Here is a 5,975-nt window from a genome sequence, read left to right on the forward strand (position 1 = left end):
TGGCTGTTGAACACTTGAAGTGTGGCTAGTGTGACTGAGAAAACTAAACTTTATTTTATTTCATTTTAATTAACTTTAATCTATATGGCCACATGTGACCAGTAGCTACCATACTGGAGATTATGAATCTAGAATTTCCTTGCCAGGGACGAAGCAGCGACCAGGTTATTACCTCTGACCTTTAAAACACTCAAATTCTTCCCTCCATCTTTCTTAAGATTGGTGTGGGGAGTGAGCATGTCACGAGTACAAATGCGTGTGAAGCTCTTTAAGGAAATGTATGTACCAGCAGGAGGCCGAGAAGGCAAAGCTGTTGATGTATTACTTAATTTTATCATGACTAAAGAGTAAAAGAGACCTAATAAGATAGAATAACCCTCTGACTAATGTAAGACTCCTGGAGCTAAAAGCATTTCTAGTTTGGTACCTGCAAAGAGAAGTGACTTCTCTGATCTTTGGCCAAAATTGTCCTAAAAATCAGAAACTCATCTCCTAAAGTTGAGAAAATACTAAACACTCAGTCTTGGTTTGCTTCAGAGAGTGACCCAGAGACTCAATATAACTTTAATTTTTAAAAATTAAGCAGAAGCTGAATAACTTTATTATTCAGTTAATTCAGAGTAGTTTAAATTATTCATTATTCAGAATTGAACAAAAAGGATTCAGTCTTCCAAAATGGATTTTTGATTAATAAAAAGTAATGTCTAATTAGTGATGAGTCTTTGAAAATATTTTATTCACACTTCTTCCCCAAATAATTGTATTTGTTGAAAAGTAGCTCTTCCTTAAAAAAAAAAAAAAAATTGTATTGAAGAGGGAGGGGCGCCAAGACGGCAGAGTAGCAGGAAGCTGTTACCTCACCCTCTCCCATGAAGACACCAAGAGACGCAACTACACACCCACCCACTCAGAACACCTGCTGAACTTCAACAGAGCATCTCTTACTTCGAAAGACAAGAAGAGTCCTCACAAAATCTGGTAGGAGGGAAAAAAAAAGGAAGCAAAAGGAAATCAATGTGGGACCTGACCCGCAGGGAGGGAGCAGCAGAGGAGGAGAAGCTGGGACACTGGGTCTCCAGCGGAGAGGGCAGTGGGGGTGGAGGAGGAACCTCCGAGGCTCAGAGGAGTGAAGAGCAGCCACTTGGCCCAAAGAATTGAGAGAAACTGGCACCAAGGGTCCCTGAGATCCCCAGCCCTAGATGCATACCCGCAGGGAAAGGGGGACTGGCTGCTGGAACCAGGGAGAGGGCGGGGGCCGACTGCTCAGAGGCAGCCTGGGGGCTGTGGCTCGGAGTGTATACAGAACAGAACAGCCTGGGTCCCCCATGAAAAAAGCCACACTGCTGGTGCGCCCTGCGGGGAGAGGCACAGTCAGCTTGGCCGCAGCCACTGTCTCTGCAGGCCCATGGCACCAGTCCTGGCATGTCCTAGTGAAGAGAGGCAGGGCTCAGTCACAGCCACCATACATACCGGTGCATGGCTCCCAGGCAGAGGTGGGGTTGAAACCCGAACCCCATACCCAGGGGCCCCACAGCTTCACAGGCAGGACTGAGATTTGTTTGCAGCCCCAGGCAGAGGGGAAGGATTTGCTAGGTGGGGTCTCTGGACCCGCACCTGCAGGATGAGCAAGCAAGGAGCAGAGTTCTGGCGCGCAGCGGACCTGGGTACCATATAGGAACAGGGGGCTGGGGAAGGCACTGACCCAGGAGTGCAGCACGGATCCTGGTGTGTGATGGCACTGCTGCCACTGCGGGTCCCAGCGCCTGGCGGCAGCAGATCTGTACTGGTGGCTCTGCAGGTACAGAACCTGGGGGCACCAGAGCAGCGTGCTGACATCCCCGCAGCTCAGAAACGGGTCCGGAAGCCTCTAGTCCAACCAAAGGGGGGCAGAACTGGCCCCTGTCAGGGCTGTGACAACAACAGGACAAAAAGAAGACCTTACTCAACAACCCTGGCAGGCTACGATCACAACACTGACCGCACCCCCAATCAAAGTGACAACAGCCAACACGCAAGGAAGAAAGATGGGGCAACCATCCATACTAAGAACAGAACTCACAGCAAAATTACTAAATGTGCGGTCTGCACAGGAACACTTCCACTTAAAAGCGAAAGCCCTCCGAGACCACAGTAGATAGCTGATACTGCTTAATCCACAGAACCAGAAAGATGCAAGTAAAACGAAGAAGCGGAGGAACCACTCCCAGTTAAAAAAACCAGAGAAGTCCCCTGAAAGAATGACCAATGAAACAGACCCCGACAGACTACTAGATCACGACAATCTTATGATTACTGGGGGACGAGGGGTGGGAAGGGATAAATTTGGGAGTTTGAGATTTGCAAATATTAACTACTACATTTAAAAATAGATAAAAACTAATTTCTTCTGTATAGCACAGGAAACTATATTCATTATCTTGTAATAACCTTTAATGAAAAAGAGTATGAAAATGAATATGTGTATGCATATGCATGACTGGGACATTATGCTGCACACCAGATACTGACACATTGCAACTGACTGTACTTCAATTAAAAAAAAGGTTTGTGCTCCTATTATGTGCTAGACACATACAGCTAGTTAATGCTTATAACTGTTCTTTTTAAGAAGAGGAAACTAAGGCTGAGTGAGGGTCGGCAACTCCCCAGTGATCACTGCTATATCAGCACCACTTTCTAAGGTGTGAAGCCGGATTCCAACCCAGGTCTACCTGATTCCAAAGTCCATGCTTTCCAGAAGGCGAAAAACATTTCCCTTTGCCAGTTACATGCACCTATTTATTTCACCCAGCCACTCCGTCTGCTTGGATTCCCTTTTGTGATCTGTCACCCACCGAAGGATGCTGATGATCTTTCTCAGTACAAACCCCCGGCTCAGCTCCTTGGCAACCAGACTGCCGAGTGGGGGCACCACCAAACCTGCACTAAACCCTGCAGCTTGCGGGAGTGTCGGGGCTCCTCCTGGTGGGGCAGAGCTGTGGGAAAATCATTTCCCTTCCAAGCCAAATTCCATTGAATTGCTATTGTTTACCTGGTGGGAAAAGATTTATGTTCCACAGCTCAAGCAAGTCAGTGCTGCTTAATACTGTGATTTAACTTGGAATTAGGTCATCAAAGTGACAAGAAAACCTGGGTGGACTCTAAATTCAAGAAATTGACTACTACACGATTAGCTAATATAATATAACAATAAAGATTCTTCCAGAAGACTAATGTCCCAATCAACCATCCAAATCAATAATAACCTGATGGTGCGATGAGCATTATAACCCTACATTTTTCAGAGAAGGAAACAGAAATGGCTAAATAAAGTAAATTCTGTTCTAAATCTGAGTCCTAGAGCACAACACAAAGCAACAATCACTTGCTCCTTTCCTCCAATTTTACCTATTATGTGAAACTGATACAGCTCACCAGTGATATTAACAGCAGAAATTACATCACATATTAAGTAACTTGGAAACACATGGTAGAGTATTGTTTCCATTGCAACAGTTAACTGAGAGAAGCTTTGTATTCTTCCCTTTCATAATTTATCACAATTTATGCAGGATGGAGCCAGGATGTCTGGGTTCAAGTCTCATGTCCATCATTTACCAGCTTAATATTTAACTTCCCCCGTGCCTCATTTTCTAGAGTTTTAGAAAGATAATAGAACTCACTTCATAAGATTGTTAGAAGGTCAATACGCGTAAAGCCATTAAAATAACGTCCGGCCCATAGTTCAGACATTGTTACGTATTCATAAAGTAAAAAAAAAAACTCTGCATACATTATCTTTAAAAATGTTTCACTATCATTATTTTTGTTAATATCTTTCATATTGATAGAATGTCATTTTTTAGCTTTTAAAAATACTTTTGTTATATTGATTCATTTGTTCTGACTGCTGGTTTTTCTCTTCCATCAAATTAGGTCTTAGTTTACTTGAAAAGCATCTATGATCTGTCAGCTTTCAGCCAGATGTCCCATTCGTTTCTCAGTAAGAAGCTTAGAATTCTGTAAAACATCTTCAGAGAGGGCACATAACAATGCTCTACTAAATGACTTTTTTTTTCCAGTGGCAGCAAATATTTTGAGAATTCTAAAATCCCCTTTCCTTTAACTGTTATCTAGAATTAGAGCATCTGACCGCCAGGCTGTTGGGCTGTCTCAGGTATGTTTACCTTCAACAGACTGAGTCCCTAATCTCTTCCTCCTTCTCCTCCTCCTCCCGTCTGCGGCATTCCTGTCTGCTGCAGAGAGTGGTGACAAATACCAATCTGAACTAGACCACAGTCATATGAAGTTAGATGGAGGACTTGGCCTTGTCTCAAACCTTAAAGCAGAGGGGAAGGGTGGAAACTGCTGTCTTGTAAATAGCGAGCCACCCAGGGCGTAAGCCCTGGAAACATGTAAATAGCACTACATCTCATGTGCCTTATTTCTCAATTTTTTCATGCTACCTTGCCAGCTAGTCCAACTGAGTATGACTTGCCATGTTATTTTATTGAACATTTTTTGACAATTTGAGTACAGCTCTGAATGTAGTATTAAATCCTCTTCTGGCTCGGCAGACTGCAAAACTGCACGCTCTGTCTACACATCAAATCCTAGGTCTGGAGGGGAATTCAGACTTGACCTAGTTCAGCACATCCAGAAAGCACTGCATTTGTGCTCTCTCATAGCACATGGCATTTCAAACTACCCTAAATGACATCCATCCAAGAAGATTAATGATATTATTAAAGACTTTCACATGAAGGTTAAAATTAAGCTTGGCTTCCATTTCTTATAAATTCATACAGTGTTTTCTTCTAGTTCAGGATCACTAGCCAACCCCAATGGCTGGATGGACCAGCAGGTTTAATCACACCTCTGTGTCTAAGGAGGAAACTAAATACCATAAATTACGTTAACAATTTAGTTCTAAATTCTTTGTGTCAGATTTATGTGTCAGGTTTGAGATTGGTCAATTTTTTAAACCATCAGAGATCCAGTGTTGAAAAAGTCCCAGAGAAAAGCTACTCTGAAGAACTCTCAGAGAATCAACTCAATTCTGGCAACCCTTTTATAGAGATTTCGGGATGACCAGAAACTACACTGGCACAATACTTAAAGCTTTGGCTTAACATGAATTTAAATTATAATAACATTACATTATACTATTTTTATAAGAATTCCATAAGAAAAAAAATTATATTGTCAAAGGAGGGGAAAATTGCTTTACTCAAATTCCCAGTGATTGAATACCATATATTCAGTGACACAATGAAGATTTACTCAAAACCGTTGGGCCTTCTATCCTCACGGTTTCTATTATTATTTAGAATTGTTTTTCAGCTCTACATTGACAAAGAAAAAATAGACTGCTTTAAAATATTAGATATATGGCATTTTAAAGTTCTTTTAAAATAAATTCACGTTGATTTCAAAGTTACTTTAGATTTTTAAAATGTACTCAAATTGCAGGATTCTTCAAAATTAGCATCTAAGATTTGTTCATTTCATTTGTGATTAAGTAGTTTCTTCATCTCTCTACTTATTTTTTTATGATTTTCCCCATCTTAAAAGAAGCTATTGCTCTGTTCTGTATCTCCTTGGAAAGCTTTAATTAAAAAAAAAAATGGGGGGCGTAATTAAGTTTATTAATTTATTTAATGGAGGTACTGGGGATTGAACCCAGGACCTCATGCATGCCAAGCATGTGCTCTACCACTGAGCTACACCCTCCCCCTGGAAGCCATTTAAACTGAGTAGTGGAGACTTCTGGTCTCCTTCTCGCCAGTTCCCCTCTGTTTCTGGGACACAGGATGGACTTTATCTCCCTAAACCATGGCGGTTAGGTGGGACAGTGCAACAACACTAACGGGCAGAACCAAAGTCGCTGAGATCTGGGAGTTTTCTCTTATTACAGCATAACCTGATCTACCTTAATATAACTAGACAAGATGAAACAAAACTCAGGAGAAAATCTAACTTCCTTGAGAACCTTA

General features: G+C 42.0%; 1 non-coding gene across 1 annotated transcript; it reads right to left on the bottom strand.

The window, feature by feature from the left end:
* Positions 1-5,640: 5,640 nt before the first annotated feature.
* On the bottom strand, positions 5,641-5,713 carry TRNAA-GGC (transfer RNA alanine (anticodon GGC)). The gene has a single exon. It is a non-coding gene; the product is annotated as a tRNA-Ala (tRNA).
* Between the last annotated feature and the right edge of the window lie 262 nt (positions 5,714-5,975).

Source organism: Camelus bactrianus, chromosome 34, assembly GCF_048773025.1.
Source record: "Camelus bactrianus isolate YW-2024 breed Bactrian camel chromosome 34, ASM4877302v1, whole genome shotgun sequence".
NCBI lineage: Eukaryota > Metazoa > Chordata > Mammalia > Artiodactyla > Camelidae > Camelus > Camelus bactrianus.